Below are 18,401 nucleotides of genomic sequence, written 5' to 3' on the forward strand. Positions count from 1 at the left end.
TTATTAGTTGAATAGCAATTTAAAAGACTTATGCAATGTTAAGTATTCAATTACCATTCCCTTTTCATTTCCGAATGTCCTTTAGGGCTTACTTTGTTTCTTCTTGATGCATTTCCTTAGGAATTCCATCTCTTGGTGGAAAACACTTCCAGTTTCTGTCTTCTTGAAAAATTGCTTCACTAGAGTTAACAATTTTAAATTACAGGTGATTACTCCCAGGCTTCTAAAATATAATTTTTCATTCTTCAATATTTCATTTTTGCTGTTGGGAATTTTTCAGCAAAAATGTCATTTCTTTGAAGGTAAGCTATTTTATTTTTTTCTCTCTGTTATTAAATTCACTTTTTTTCTGTAGGACTCTGCAGTTTTACTACAATGTATCTGGGTGTGGATTTTTTTTTTTTTTATTTATCTTGCTTGGGACTCACTGGGATTCAATAATCTGAGGATTCATGTGTTTAAACAATTGCAGGAAACTTTCAGACATGATTTCTTCAAGTACTATTTTCTTTCTCTTATTCTTTAAATTTTCTCCTTCTAGAAGTATAATTAGACATGTATTTTTGATTAGACATATATTTGGTTAAACTCTCCTCTCCATATCTCTCTAACTCCACTTTCATATTTTCTGTCTCTTTGGACATTATCACTAATAATTCTTCAGATTAATCTTTCAGGTCAGCAATTCTCTCCTTTATTGTGTCTAAACTAATATGTAAACCAGTTGTTAATTTTCTAATTGAAATTATTATATTTGTCATTTTGGGAAGTTTTTTTAATTTGGTCATGTTTGGTAGCCATTTGCTCCAAATTCATTTTTTCCCTTGTTTTTCAAATGTACTTGTTTTTAGTTATATATCCAATAATTACAATAATTGAAGTTATTACAGATCTAATTTTGTTCTTGGTTGTTTCTGCTGACTCCCACTTATGGTGTCTTATTTTCTTTTGTATATTGAGATTTTATTATGAGTTTGTGTTTTTCTGAACAAACTATATAAATTTTTTGACACCTGTTTTGAGGATGCTTTCCACCAGGGAAGATTTATTTTTCTGCCAGGTGTGCAAGGACACCAGAGATCTGGTCTGTTTTAAATTATAGCTCTATGTTTGCAATTTTTAAAGGCATGAAAAAAATTATAAACCCAGTCCCCAGTCTTACATGAAGACAGGCCATTTGTTATGTTGTTGATGTTGCTCTTTTCTTTTATCTTCCAACCAGAAGCAAGACTCATTGTTTTGTAGACTGTCTTAAATGGTTGCTTTACCTAGTTTAATCTTTTTCTGAGAGTTCCACCTTTATGTAGATTCTGTCCATCAATAATTTTAGAATATTGTCTGTAGTCACTCCTTGCCACTGGTACTCTAGCACCTTTGTATATCCTCAGGATAGCAAGTTGCTTTATTGATAGCTTTTCTCCTTAGTCTATGTTCCTTTCTCACTGATGACCTCGGATTTCCCTTATTTTCTTTCAGATATATCTGATCATTTAAAGAAATTGTTTAAAATGTTTTATTAAATATTTAATGGATTTTTTAAGTAGGGAGAGTTTGATATCAGTGTTTCTTAGATACTATTCTGTTCTAGAAATGGAAGTCTAATTTTTTTTTTTTTCTGAAAGTAATGGAAGCAGTACTAAACCTGAAAGTTTTCCTTAAGTGCTTTGACGCAGAAAAGATTTTAAAGAATTTGTTCAGAAGGACCAATTTTGTTAGGTCTCAAAATTGTACAAATTCAATGGCACAATAGAATGTAGTTCCTCAATGGAAAAGTCTGAAATTTCAGTAGTTATAATCCAAAGAGAGAATTGTCTGCAGCTTGTATAGAAGTTTAGAGCTGGGTATAATGTGGATTGACATAAGAAGGGAAGGTTTATTTTTGGAGATAAAAATAAGGGATGGAGATGGCAGAGGTAGTTTTCTTGGTCACATCTAACTTGGAGAGTGAGAGAAGCATGGCTGAAAGGGCAGGAATGGACTTTGAGTTGTGTCACCCAGACTTGTACTTGAATGACATTGATGTCTTGATGAAATTTTTATTTATTTTAAAAAATTCCTGTGAAAAAAATCCTTTCAGGTTTTTTGTTTGTTTGTCTGTTTTGTTTAGTTTTTTTTTTAATAAGAAAAGCCTGCACCAGACATTTCACAAGATTCAACTGCATGGAGTGAATAAGTTAGTCAGAGTCAAGGACTACTCCTGACAAAAAAGTTCTCTATAGGAGTAGAAGCAGGCTTTGAAGCACTCTACTTCACATTATCTTTCTCTTTAACTCAAAAAGCAGACAAGTATGTGACTTTTTTTGACAATTAAGTATAATTATCCTCACAAAGAAAAAAAGTTTTTATATTTTCTATACTTCATTTGAGTGACTTATGAGCTTACCTGTTTAAGTGAGTGCATTTGATGAGAATTTTTTTTACCACAGAAGTTGCAACTTGTTCTAATAATTCTTTTCCTAGAGAGCCTTACAGTTATATCATGTGCTTATGCAGTATAAAGCCAATTGTAAATGTAGAATCACTTTTTTTTTATGTCTTAAGAATTTATTTTTCTTCAGGATACATTTAAGTGATAAATTATTCATTGCAAATGGAAATTTGGGGAGCTAAGTTCTAATTAGGAAACTTTTTATGGAATACTCCTCAATTAGTTGATTAGCATTAATAGAAGTATATTTAAATGATGCAGATTTAATGGTTTAATTTCACTATGGGGTTAAAATAATAGATGCATCAATTTAAAGAACAAAAGGAATTTTGTTTCCAATAGTGGATGTTATTTCACTGGAGGAGGGGGCATTCAGGATTTGAACCCATTTGTTTCTCTGATTGATAAACCCATTGTGTTAGAACAAGTAAAATATTAGGTAGGCCTCACTCTAGAGGTTCATGCTGCTAGACACTGTTTCTGCCCACTCCCTGGAAGCCAAGGTTAAGGCATGGGAGATGTTGTTTTGTTAGGCCGTACGCTCTGACTAGCTTTTTGTAGTTTAGGGAGTGTGGGAGGCAGAATTCCAAAGACGTTCTCCAAGATTCCATCCCCTGGTTATACAATCAAACGCTAATCTCAGTACTACTGTGAGGCACTTTGCAGATGGAATTAAGCTTACTAATCAACTGACCTTAAAGTATGGAGATTATCTTGGTTTATCTGGATGGGCTCAATGTAATCACATGAATCCTTAAAAACAGAAGAAGAAGGCAGAAACGTCAGAGCGATGAGGCAGGAAAGAAAGGCAGAGGCAAGGTGAGGTAGAAGAGGAGGTCAGAGAGATTCTAAGCATGAGAAAGACCCTACTTGCCATTATTGGCTTTAATGATGTAGACAGGAAACCATGAAGTAGAGAAGGGTTGTAGCCTTTAAGGAGCTGAGAATGACCCACATTATCGACTATCAAAAATATGGGAACCTCAGTGCTGCAACAAATGGAACTGAATTCTGCCAACAACTTTAATGAGCTTGATAGCAGATTCATCCTCAAAACCTCCAGAAAGGAATGCAGCCCTGGTGGCACCGTGATTTCCACCTTTTGAAACCCATAACAGAGAACAGGTCAGCCATGCTGTGCCTAGCTTTCTGACCCACAGAACTGTGAGATAATAAATTTGTGTTGCTTTAAACTGCTTGTTTGTATAATTTACTAGGGTGGCACTAGAAAACAAATACAAAAAATAATGTAAAAGCATAGACACCGTTTATAAAGTATTTATGGCAGAGACAACAGTATTGGAAGGGGCAATGGCATCAGTGTCCCCTGGGAGCAGCGTCGAGGAATGGTGACCTACATGTTTCATTCCTGGGCTTTAACTTTGCATGTCTTTCTGCTGCATAATCACTTTTGGTCCCTAACCATTTTCTACTGTCAGTTTTGCCACAACTTCATTCCAGTAAGTTTCTATTCTGCTTAAATTAGACAGAGTTATTTTCTGTTGCTTCAGATCAAGAAATCTGAACTTTATAGATATTGGGAATAGAGAGTGGCTTATAAGCAATGGAACTCATGATTAATATAGGTATTTGGAATGGGTTACCTTAACTGTTTGGAGCTAGTATAGTCTCCTAGGTTGGAAATATGGAAACACATGATATGTAATAGAATACCACAAGTGATGGCCTCTGGTCACCTAGAATAGGCACTTCCTGAAAGACAAGTGTTTGAATGGCCATTTTGCCACTGCCATGAATGAAAGACAAGAGCAAGCCAAGGTGGGTGCTGAAAGGTGATGACAAGCTAAAATCTTGAAAAACTTTGTTTAAGGCATCAATTAAAATACAGAGACTTTCTTGATTTCATCTCAGGCTTCTATAGAGTGGAAGCTGCCAAAGTTTAATGTTTGAGCTAAATTACAATATCTACTGAATTCAAAGCTTCACTATATATTTTATGTCAAAGTTAGGAAAATGGTTAAAAAGGATTAGAACACTAAGAATTAAATTGAGGATATATGGGAAGATTCAGAGATCTTAAACCAGGGGTCCCCAACCCGGTCCTCGGCCTGTTAGGAACTGGGCCGCACAGCAGGAGGTGAGCGGCGGGGGAGCGAGCAAAGTTTCATCTGCCGCTCTGCATTGCTCCCCATCACTCCTCATCATTCGCATTACCGCCTGAACCATCATTCCCCCTCTGTTGTGGAAAAATTGTCTTCCACAAAACCGGTCCCTGGTGCCAAAAATGTTGGGGACCGCTGCCTTAAACTCCTCCTGGGGACCAGAAGAATCCCTCATCTCTTGTTTGGTCTCATGCTGACACGGAGATGAGGTAACCATACCCTAAACTCAGTGTTTAATTTGCAGACACTGAATGATAATATCAGTTAAATTCAAAGCTTCACCAGATCTTAGATCAATAGGATAGTGATTGGAAAAAAATAGAATTTAAATGAGAACGTATGGGGAAAATTCAGAGGTTTTGCAACTCCCTTGGAAGCCCTCTTTCCCTGTTGACCAGACTTTCACTGTTGCATGAAGGCATTTTAAGTAACTGTCTTTCCTAAGTTTTTTACCTATAAGCAGATCATTCTTCTTAGCCATGTGTTATGAGCATTCATTCCTAAACTCTTCTTACCTCCCTGAATGTAACAAGCATTATATCCCAGAATACTTCTGGAGAAAACTATAAAAGCAAACCTTCATGAGAATGCTTTTATGTTAAAAAACATATATGGTTTTAATAATTCCTGTTGACCAAAATCTGTACAATATGTGTAGGAATGGATCTGAGCTTGTTCTTAAAATGAGGGAAGATCCTTACTTTTGATTTGATCAAATTAATTGATATGATTTCAGGATGCTGGTTGGATTTCCTGGATTTTCATTATTTGCTTCGATAGATGTCTAAAATTTGAAACCTGGAACTCAAAGGTAACCTGAACTTAAAAGAAACAAAACACATGAAATGCCAAAAATTTCCTTGGTATAATACATAGAAGAAGCCCCCACAACTTTGGTATTGGAAGATTGGGGTGCATTTACCATGTGTGACTATAAATCATTTCCTAACTATATCCCCTGAGAAAGACCAAAAGACAGTTTCTTTACCAAGACTTTGAGAAAAATATTGTGTCATGAAAGCACCAAGATCTATGAAATATGCTTATTGGTAATTTGTTTAGGATTTAAGATACTTATGAGAGGGATTGTACTGGAAATAGGTTTCTGGTTTCAGTGGGTAAGAGAATTACAGAGGAGCAGAGGCCAAGTAGTTGCATTTAATCTCCACGATAAAAAGGCCAGCATGGTAAACAAACCCTCAAGAGTCTTTGACCCTGGCTAATCATTTGGCGATTCCTTAGGACAAAGCTGATACAAAGTTTCTAGAAGATTCCTAAGTGATATGCACAATACTTTGTGAATGTTGGCAGAGGGTGGAGCTTCATGTCTAATGAATTTTGGTCAAACTTGAGAAACCATAGTATAAATTTGTTATCCTAAACCCAGTCCCAATACCTGAATCAGTTGCTAGACCCAGTTCTCCTCGAATGAAAAAGAGGCAGATAGCATCATGATTGGACCTTGTAATAATATCAAAGTATGTATCATGTTTCTTTCTCCAAGTCTTTCTCAAAGCAATATGGAGCCATTTATCACTGGGAAAATGAGAGTATCCAGACCTTTTGCAGATCAGTAAGCACTAACTCAGTGCTAACACTATTGTTCACAAAAGTCCCAAATACCACTGTGGTCCATGAATATCACATAATAAATATTTGGCTCAATGGACCCCCAAATCATTCTATTTTTGAAATACAACACACACACACACACACACACACACACACACACACACACACACCAGTACTAGCAAAATCTCCACTAGTTTTGATGAGCCATAAAGTGAAGTTTCCCCTGGAACTTCTTGTTCTTAATGAAATGTGGTAAATTAAAAAAATTAAAAGCAATAACCCATCCCTAGGGAAATCTTTTCCTCCAAAGTATGATTAGTGCTGCTATCAAAAACTTGAGAAATACAGGAGTGGTGATCCTAATATAACTCCACTTATGTCTCCAGTAGCAGAGGTGCAGAAAGTGAGGAACCTCAGACAATAAGCCTGAATTATCTCAAGTGAAATAGATTTGATTCTAAGGGTAACTGCTGTTCCAGATGTGATTTCTGTGCTGGAGAAACTCAGCACCCTCACTGGCACTTGGAACTCATTTGTGGATTTGGTAATGTTTTCCTCTCTCTCCTAATAAATACAAAGTATCAATAGAAGTTTGCCTAAACAAACAAGGACAGTGATAAACCCTGAATGTCTTGTCTTTTCTTTTCAACCATGTCCAAATTAGTTTCCAGGGTCTTTGACTATCTCATCATTCCCAAGGACATTTTGATGGTCTACTACATGGATAATTCTATATTAATAGCATCTGGAGAGAAAGAATTAACAGGTATCTTAAATACTTTGGCAAGATATATGCAGGCCATAGGTTTGAAGATAAATTTCACAAAAATACAAGGTCTCACCACTATAGTGAATTTTCTAGTGACCCACTGCTCTGGCTAATGGTTTGGCCATGTGGTCAGGGGATTAGAGGGGCAAGTTTGGAAAACTGTGGCAAGGGCTTTTAGGGAGGAGCTATGTGTCTTTCAGAAAAATTACAGATTGTGAGGTTATTTTGGAATGCTTACCAAAGGTCACACCCACTGCAGAGGACGCTCTTACTAATCAGTAGTGATTTTCTTGAAGTATCTTTCTCTTGCTCTGTTATGTATTTTAAGTGGCCATGGAACAAGGTTCCATGATGGCTCATGATGGCTTAAAAACATGCACCATTCAGGCTATGCCCACTCATGGATGTCCAAATTACCATCCACTATAAGTAACACTAAAATGCAGATATACATTATATCCAAGAGGACCATCCAGGTGTCTGTAACAGGGTAATAACGTCAAAACCCTTCCAAGATAGGTTACATCAGTTTTATTCACTGGCATAGATATTTAATATGGATTTGTATCCTTGCCCATCAAGCATCTTCAAGGAATACTATAAGGGTTCTTACTGCTCTAACATTGTTACATATTTCCACATATTATTTCTTCTACTGGGGAAAGTACTTGAGAAGAAAAAAGGCAAAGGACTGATATGTTTTGAATCATTAGCCTTGTTATATTTGATATAACCCAGAAGTATCTTTCATTATAAAATCTTTGAATGGCCTATTGAAATCTCAGTTACTTGAAAAATTTTTGCTTCTCATTCCCACAAATTTGGGGTGTGCTGTTTTAGAGATATTAGGCCATAAGGGAAGCATATTTCCACCAGGACACACAACATTTCCATTGGTATAGAAGCTCTTTTCATAACATTGCCATTTTCAGCTTCATATGACTCTAGAAAAAAAATGAAATGATAGGCATTTTAGTATTGGTTGGCATAACTGATCCTGATTCTGAAGAAAAAATAGGGCTATTACTTTACAATGAAGAAGGAGAATTATGGGTGTAACCCATGTGATCTCTCAGGGCACCTTCTTATTTATGATAGTGTAGTTCAATGAAAGAAAAAAATCATAAACTAGAAAGACTGCCAAAGGCTTGGATGCAACAACCATAAAGGTTTGGGTAACTTGTTAGGTTAACAACCAAAAACAACCTACTTGGTCAGCTGGGGTGCTGGTTGAAGGCAGAGTATGCAGAATGAATAATGAAGGAGAGAAGTCATAAACAGAGGCTCTGCTTTCATACACAGTTGTAGAAATGAGGGTAATAACACCTACATGTCTGTTTTTGCTATATGATGAATATATTTACATACCTTAATCTCCAATTTATTTTTATTTTCCTTCATTATTGTATATGGTGTACGCTACTTAACATTTGGTTCATGAAAGCAGAATTTCAACATGGGATGGTGCCTGCATAACAGGAATGGGCATGAGTGGATTTTGAGCTGGAATGAAATAACTGATGAGACATTACGTTGTCTCCCTTTGGGGAAAGAGTGAGTATGCTTATTGTTGCATGGTTGTGTGATGTTCTGAGTATCCATTTCTTTTTTCTTTCCTGGAAGTCTAAGCATAGGAAGAAGTATTTACACAAATGACAAATGGTGATAGCCCTTTTTTATTCTCTTGGCTACTCAGCGTCTCTATGCCCTTTGTAGTTTGGACAATTTCCCCATTGCATTGGTTTGGTGGGACCCCATTTCAGAAACAGAAAGGACCATGCAGTTCTCTTTTCTCGCTCCGTAGTAGCTGGAGTGAGGTTTTGGTCCTAGGCTTAGCTAACTGGGAATATATATTGAAGGAGTAATGCAAAGATAAGGGGCATTTTAGAAATAATTTAATTTGGTTTCAAAAGTGTTGAAATCAGTGGTGGGAGTTTTGCAGTTCCAGAAGTGAGCTACCAGAGATAATAGGGGCAGTGGAGCCAGAAGAGTTTTCTATCCAGAGCCTTTTTCCTGGGCCAAGTCCTGGTCTATGTTTTCTACTTGCCATCAGGCTCCATACAACACCCTGACTTCAAGACTTTGAGCTCTCTAATAGCCTTTGTGGTCGGGTTAACAGGATTGATTTCTGTGGACTCCAACTACAGTAAGTACAACAATACTATTTGTATTTTGTTAAAAATTGTATAGTTTTATATGTGTGTGTGTATGTGTGTATATAGTTATATATATGTATAGTTATATATATAGTTTTATATATACATTTATATTTATATATAACAAATTATCAAGTTATGGTTAAGTCATCATAATATTTTTTTCATTTCTCTTTCCATTCTTAAACCTGACACCCAATATTAGTATTCATGAGAAGATAATGGCTAGATCATATTTTTCCTGTAACAGTATTCTTACCCTGAATGGGGAGCTACTGTTTATTTAACTTAAGTATAAAATTCATTTTAATTTTACCTTTCACAGTCCAATTCCTGATATTGATCACAAAGCACATTCCTGCACGTGACACTGTGTTAAGTGTGATGTAGACAGAATAAACAGACACAGGAACCCTCTCCCAAAGTCCACTTGCAGCCCAAGAGAACCAGTGTGATTATAAATAAACATGAACATTCATAGTGTAGAACAGAGATGGGGGAAATTAATATTTTTATCTATTTATTTGATATTGTGTACAATAGCTTAGTGTCGGGGGAAGATTTGGGAGAGAAATAATGTTTTTGTATGAGGATAGAACATGGAAAATTTGAGAGTTTTTTTTTTTTTCCCAATAGTCAGTGTAATTATTCAACTTGGTGGTAAACTTTAAAGATTCAAAATGAGTTCTTTCTCTATTCATTAAGATAGCATCATGAATGTTTGGCATAGACAGCATACGTCTGTGCAGGACAATGCACTATGTCTGACTGCTAATAAATCCCTCATGAAGTTGAGTCTTCTGTCTTTACGACATTTGAGCTCCTGGCATACTAATTTTATCTGATACAATACAGTCATATCTTCCGGATGTGTCTTCATATTGATCAGTTTCATTTAAATAGTGGGTATTTGTTCCTTTAAGACAGTATCCTAGAAGTAGCTGTTGGATGAGTAGTGGAGCAAAAAATGCATTTATTTTTACATGGTTTAATAGATACAGTTTGAGTTCTGAATAATTAAATAATGTTTGATCTTATAAAATGTTTACAATTGGAAGTATTTTACCAGAGATTAAGACTTCAGAAGGAAGTTGAAATATTATCATTCATGCTTAGTGTAAAATTTGACAGAGATCAAAAATAGTTGACATTATGCCTGTTGAATCCCAATTAGTCAATCACCTGATCTTTACAAAAAATATCTAAAATAAATGTGCAAGGACCCTTCATTGCCTACAGACATCAAGTCCTCCACACTTGCCCTTCTTCTGAGTACCCATTTGCTTCAAGAGAAACTGTGCCCTTCTCCAAGGCAAGAAAGAAAATGCTGATTGACATGGATGGACCTAGAGAATATCATGCTAAGTGAAGTAAGTCAGACAGAGAAAGAAAAATATTATATAATATCACTTATATGTGGAATCTAAAAATTAATACAAATGAATCTATATACAAAACAGAAATGGATTCACAGACATAAAAAACAAATTTATGGTTACCAAAGGGGAAGGGAAGGGGAGGATAAATTTGGAGTATGGGATTAACAGATACAAACTACTATACATAAAACAGGTAAGCAACAAGGATTTACTATGTAGCACAGGGAACTATATTCAATGTCCAGTGATATCTGTAATGGAAAATAATCTGAAAAAATATATATATAACTAAATCACTTTGCTGTACACCTGAAACTAACATAATATTGTAAATCAACTGTATTTCAATAAAAAAAGAAAATGCTGATTGGTTTGAATTAGCCATAGTGGTTCTATTATTGTGTTGTCAGTAATTGGTTCAGAAGTGAGCTTGTGACACAGCTGTGGCCAGTGAGACTTAACTAGATATTCTGAGGAAGTTTCTCTTGTTGTTAAAATGGAAAGAAACATTGACTGCCTTTGGAAGTTTTTGTGTGAGTATATGATGCTTCAAACTGCTGCAGCCATACTGCAAACAAAACAAACAAACAAAATTCATGAGGACAGAAGCCAATATGTCAAGGTTTGCAGAGCAGGAAGACAAAAATAACCTGGCTTATGGATTATATCATTAAGCTTGTGAATTATCCTTGCACTGCCCTATCCTTGGACTGATTATTATGTGACATATGAAAGTCATTATTACAATAAACCATCTTTTGTTAGGTTTTCTGTACTTGTAGGTAAAATGTTTTAGCTAATTTAATAAATGTTTTTTATTACCAAAAGAAAACTAAAATTGCTATTCAAGTGTATGTAGAGTGACTCAGTTTTAGGGATAACATTGATTTGACTCTCTTAGGGAAACAAATCCTCTAAAAACTTTAGTACTTTATCACTGGTGTGTTGTTACACCGTTGCTGAGAATATCTGAGAATGTGCTGGAGCGGATAAGGGGAACTCTGCATCGTGCTCTAGTCTGCCATTGACTGTGATGGCTTGGATATTGTTATTATCATCAATATAAGTTGAAGTAATGAACCACTGATGCTTTCTGGACCTCAGCTTTCTATCAGTGAGATGAAATGATTATATGTTAGTTTCTTAAACATCCATTCCAGCTCTAAATTTATTTATTCTGTTTATTTCAAAATCACAATAATTTGATTGTTTCTTGTAAGAAATAATTTACAAAAGTTCCTAGAATCCTGGGAAAGTTTATTTATTTATTTATTTATGTATGTATTTATTTATTTATTTACTGATTTCCTTTTCTTTTTATGAGATGAATAGTTACGTACTTTGACACCAGCACTGACACAAGTACTGGGGATAAAACACTATACAACAAAAATGTGATCCATGCCCTTGCTGATCAATGGAAGAGAATCATTTACAAAACTACAAATATAAACATTCATTGAGATCCAGAGGGTCTGAGAATACGTGCCCAGGGAAATTAACTTGAAGCTGGGATTTTAAGGATATGTAGAACTTAACCCATCTGAGGGGGCTTCAGGCTTAGAGAGAGTAGCAGTATGGATGAATATACAGTGTAGAGTGAAGGTTGAATACATTTGAGAAACAGAAAGGATTCCAGTGGTATTGGGGCAGTGGGGAGAGATGTGTAAGATGAAGTTGGATAGAAAGGCAGGGACTGGTTTTAGAACACTGTTAAAAATTGTCTATTTTATCACTTTCCTTAGGAAAATGGTCATTGTCTTTTGGGGTAAAAGAGGAAAAGTTAGAGGGCTCCCTGCTTTTGTCTCTCCAAACATACGTGCTTTTCTCTTGTGCTCTTCTTTTTACTCCTGAACATGGCTCAACCACTCTTTGAACATAATATCTATCTTTGTGAAAGCTGCATTTTCAAGACCTTCACTTCTAGTGCTAGGCGACCTTACAAATGAGGCTTACCAGTTCGGCAGAAGAAATCAAAGTGGAATGAAAAGGAATAGTTTAGGAATGGTCTGGCATCCAGATAAATATTTTCTAGGCAACTGAGTGCCCATCCCCTGTTTTTAGTGTGGTAGTCACTATACAACGATATGGAATAAACAAAGGTGATCCTAAGAGGAAGCATTATATTGATGTATTTTTTTTTAACACACTAAAAGGCAATCAATTAATTAGTTACTCACATCCATACTAGGCAGTCATTGCCTGGCCTAGGAAATGAGATCAGTACAATCAATAAGAAAACTCAAACACTCTCTTATACTAACCATGTTGACTTATTTTTATCCCAGATAAGCCCTCATTGAATTTGAATATAGGTCTTATCTACTTAAAAAATGAGTTGACTTATATATAACTAACAAGTACCAACTGTATAGCACAGGAAACTCTACTCAATACTCTATAATGGCCTATATGGGAAAATAATCTAAAAAAGAGTGGATATATGTATATGTATAACTGATTCACTTTGCTGTACACCTGAAACTAACACAACATTGTAAGTCAACTATACTCCAATAAAAATTTTAAAAAATGAGTTGACTAACATTTGGATGAAATGTAATTTTCCACATTATATTGAATTCAGATAACAAGTCTTAAGATTCCAAGATTCTTTCCTTACGTAGATATTTTCTATAAATATTTTTTCTTTATGTTAACAATTATTTTTGAAGTTTTATCATTTTTTTCTTGAGATTTCCTTTAGGGCTTCTGAGTGATGGTCATTGAGTACTTCTCATTTTTTCCTTCAGTTTTGAGTTAATTTTTGCTAATTTCTTTCAACTTGGGGCTTTTGTTATCAATAGTTTCTACCTCAATAAAGGTAGAACAAGATGATTTATCATTCTTAATATAAAGCACATGTGACTCAAGCCCTGGAATTCTCTTGTTCTCATTTTAACAGTGAATCATTGAGTGTGACATGTATCCCTGTGAGTGTGTTTTGATAAATATTAGTTCTGTGGTATGTACTGTGGTATATGTATATTTTACACCAGGGCTTCTGTATTTTTCAAGGAAAAAAATGGGACACAGGTCCAAGAGACTACAAAGTTAAGTGGAAAATGGCAGGATAGAGCCAGGAATCTGAGCTGATTGTTGGCAGTATTATAGGAAAGGAAAGACAGAATCTTGGAGTTCCATGCTACCCGGGCAACCAGGACTGAGAGACCAAAATGCCAGAAAGAATTAAGTGTGCTTAGGTGAGCTTGTTATTCTGTTCCACATTTCCCATGAAGGTATTTGCTGATTCATAACTAAGCCCAACACAGAATAGCAGTTAAAAGTCTAGGAAGTCAAGCAGAAATTATGGAATTCTCATGAAGTTGAGAAGATAAAATTGGAAGCCAGGAACCTCATAAAAGGGTGTCACGGTAAATAGTCCAGAGTTCCAGTTAGGACCATCAGAGAGTTATGATTTAGGAGTAAGTTATTTTTTAATATAGTAGCCAAAAGCTATAATGTGGCCATGGAACATGTTAAATGCACCCAGTCCAAATCGAAATACACTGTAAGTGCAAAATACAGAGCAGATATTGAAGCCTTACTACAAAAAAGAAGAATGTGAAATATCCCATTAACAAACTAACATTGATAATGTGCTGAAGCAATAATAGTTTGGATATATTTGGCTAAATAAAGTAATAATAAAAGTTACTTTCTCCTTCTCCTTCCTACCATTTAAATGAGCCATTTAATGTTTGAAATGATATGTGTGTCTCATATTTCTTTTGAATTGCACTGTGTAAAGGTGAGTCAGAAAAAGACTAGACCTCATAAAGACTTAAAGCAAGGCTTTAATTTGATCATTTCTAGGCTAGTTTTAAGATGATCTTCACTCTCACTAACTACCTATCAGAAATCAAAAGAAAATACTTTCTGGAGGGAGATGGCTGCAGCCCAAACCTTAGACAACTATGTAATATACATTTTAAATTGCCATTTAATCAACAATTTTCAAGCATCTTAAAAGGTAGAATTAAATGATTACAAGACAGCAGAAAAAAAAAATACATGATAGAAATAAACACATACACCATACTCCAGAAAATGATATTATCAGACATAGACTTTAAAATAAGTGTGATTAATATGTTTAAAATATAGATGCCAAAATGTATAATTTCAGCAAGTAATCTACAGTGAAAAAATCAAAGAGAAAGCATAGCATTGAAAAATAAAATAAGCAACAATAAGAATTGAATAAATGGGTTTAATAGCAGATTAGATACAGAAAAGACAATTCACTAGAAGAGAGCCATACTAAAGCATAAAGATAAAAAAAAAAAAAATACATAGGATATTTGGTCCAGAAGCCATATTTGAAGTCATACTGGACAATAATCTTCTAAAACTGTTGAGAAACATCAAGCCTCAGATTTTAAGAAGAATTATAAGCATAGATCAGGATAAACACAAAGAAAGCTGCATGCTAGCACATCGGAGGTAAAATACTAAAAATTTTAGATTAAGACAAGGAAATACAGGAAGGAATGAAGAGCAACAAAAATAGATACTAATGGTAAAAATATGCATGTATATCTAAATAAACTTTAAATATGCAAAATAATAATACATTATTTGAAGCATGTAAGGCCCTTGAACTCTCAAAGAAGTGATAAAGTTTAATTTATAGATTAATTTAAATTAGCTTCTAAAACCAAGGATGAATGTAGTTATCTCTATGCTGAAAAATGAAAGAAAGGAGAATATGTAAGTAACAAGCTAATAAAGGATAAAAATGCTTGATTCATCCAAACGAAGAAAGAAGAAAGAAGAAAAATTAAAATATGTTGACAATTAGGAAAACTAATAAGAGGAGGAATTTAAATTTAAATATATTAATAGTAACAAACTATATTATGTATAAATAGATTACTTGTGTCAATGAAAAGATTGGATAAATCATAAAACATGGTATAAATTTTTACAAAGATTGGATAAAAAAAGTGGATAATTACACATATATGAAACAAATATATATATATGAAATATATAGATGATACATATGACTTCATATATATGTGTAGGATATATAAAATATAGATATAATCTATATCTACATAGATAATATCTATAGATAGATATAGATATAGATAAGAAGGTTTAGGGAATTAAAATAGAAAGTTTATGCCATGCAAAGACTAAACAAAAAAATGCAGACAATGTAGATTCCAAGCAAAAATACTTCATAATGATAAAATATTCAATCCAACAAGATGATAAAAATTCTAAATGTGTATGCACCTAAAATTATAGCCTCAAGAAAAGGAAATTGATAAAACTAAAAGGAGAAATAGACAATTTACAGTTAGCTTGTGATTTTAACCACCTTGTTCAGTAACTGATAGAAGAAACAGATTAAAATTACTTATATCTCTTAGAGTACAGATGATTTCAATCACATGATTATCAAACTTGGCCTTATTTACATACATAGAAATCTGAACTCAACAGCTTAAGACCATATGCTGAGCCATAAAGTAAGTCTTGACAAATTTCTAAGGATTGAAATCACAGAAAGTATATTCTCTAACCACAGAGTAATTATGCTAAAATCAATAGAAAATAAAATAGCAGAAAAAGCTTTAATTTTTCCAATACTTTTCTAAAGAATCCATAGGTCAAAGAATACATGATGAATATTAGAAAATATTTTCTGCTGAATGATGGTTAAAATGCAAGTTTTCAAGACATGTGGGATGCAACATAAACAATGCCTAGAGGGAAATGATAGTCTTGGAAGCATATATTAGAAAAGAAGAATGGCTGCAAATCAATGAGCTGTGTCTTCTGATGACATTAAAAACAGAAGTACAAATTAAACTCCCAAAAATGTAAAAGAAAGGAAACAATGAATAAGAGCAGACTTATACTCATAAAATTAAAAAAAAAAATACACTGTATAGAAAATAGTAAAGTTAAAACTCAATTTTTAAAGACTGCTAGAATAAAAAGTAAGACAAATTAACAAAATAAGGAATGGGATGAAAAACAATATTATTAAGATATAATATTATGAATAATTTTATGTCAATGATTTTTTAAAATTATATTAAATGGACAAATTCCTAGTAAAATATAGCTTTCCAATCTGATACAAGAAGTATTACAAGCACTAATTATTTCTATATTTATTAAATATAGAAAGTTTAAAAATAAACAGTATGAATCTGTGGTGTTAATTATCAGGATATTGGTTAATTTGTCTAGGAGGGTGGGATAGTAAGTGGGAAGGGACTTGAGGAGAACTCCTGATTTATTAATAAAACTTCATTTTTTGATCTGGATGGACAATAAATATGTTTTTTTTTAAGTTTATGTATACAATTATCCCCCGTTATCCACATGGGATACATTTTAAGACCACTAGTGGATGCCAGAAACCACAGATAATACTGAACATTATATATGCTATGTTTATTTTTATACATACATACTTATGATAAAGTTTAATTTATCAATTAGGCACAGTAAGAGAGTAACAATGAATATTATATAATAATAAAGGGGACAATCCATCAGGAAAACAGTTATTAGTATATATGCAGCTAATATAGGATCACCAAAATATATAGAACAATTATTAACAGAACTAAAGTAGGAAATTGAAAACAACACTATAATAGTAGGGGACTTTAACACCCCACTTACATCAGTGGATGAATCATCCAAACAAAAAAATTAAAAAGGAAACAGAGTCCTTAAATGAAACATTATATCAGATGGATTTGATAGATTTGTACAGAACATTCCATCCAAATTCAGCAGAATATACATTCTTCTCAAATGGACTTGGAACTTTCTCAAAGATAGACTATATGTTGAGACACAAAACAAATCTCAATAAATTTAAGAAGACTGAATAATATCAAACATCTTTTCCAATTATAATGGTATGAAACTAGAAATCAACTACAAGAAGAAAGCAGGAAAAATTACAAATATGTGGAGACTGAACATCATGTTACTGACCAACTACTGGGTAAACAAAGAAATCAAAGGTAAAATAAGAAATACCTGAAGACAAATTAAAATGAAAATCTGACATACCAAAATCTATGGGATACAGCAAAAATTATACTAAGAGGGAAGTTTACACCAATACAGGCCTACTTCAAGAAACAAAAAAAATCTCAAATAAAACCCAACCTTACTCCTAAAGGAACTAGAAAAAGAAGAACAAATGGAGCCTGAAGTCAGTAGAAGTAGGACATAATAAAAAACAGAGAAGAAATAAATGAAATAGAGACTTAAAAGACAATAGAAAAGATCAATGAAACTAAGCTGGTTCTTTGAAAAGATAAAATTGACAGATTTTTAGTTAGACTCACTAAGAAAAGAAGAGAGAATGTTCTGATAAATAAAATCTGAAACAAAAGAGGAGAAATAACAGACACCACAGAAATACAAATGACGTTAAGAGAATATATGAACAGCTATATACCAAAAAATTGGACAACCTAGAAGAAATGAACAAATTCTTAGAATCATACAGCCTTCCAAGAATGAATCCTGAAGAAATAGAAAATCTGAATAGACTGATTGATTACTAGTAAAGAAACTGAAACAGGGGCTTCCCTGGTGGTTGAGAATCTGCCTGCCAATGCAGGGGACATGGGTTCGAGCCCTGGTCTGGGAGTATCCCACATGCCACGGAGCGACTAGGCCCGTGAGCCACATTTGCTGAGCCTGCACGTCTGGAGCCTGTGCTCCGCAACAAGAGGGGCCGCGATAGTGAGAGGCCCGTGCACCGCGATGAAGAGTGGCCCCCACTTGACGCAGCTAGAGAAAGCTCTCGCACAGAAACAGGACCCACCACAGCCATAAATAAATAAATAAATAAAATTAAAAAAAAAAAAAAAAGAAAGTGAAACAGTAATTAAAAACCTCTCAAAAAAAGATATCCAGTACCAGATAACTTCACAGGTGAATTCTATAAAAATATTCAAAGATTTAATACCTATCCTTCTT

The sequence above is a fragment of the Eubalaena glacialis genome, chromosome 2, assembly GCF_028564815.1.
Source record: "Eubalaena glacialis isolate mEubGla1 chromosome 2, mEubGla1.1.hap2.+ XY, whole genome shotgun sequence".
Classification (NCBI taxonomy): Eukaryota; Metazoa; Chordata; class Mammalia; order Artiodactyla; family Balaenidae; genus Eubalaena; species Eubalaena glacialis.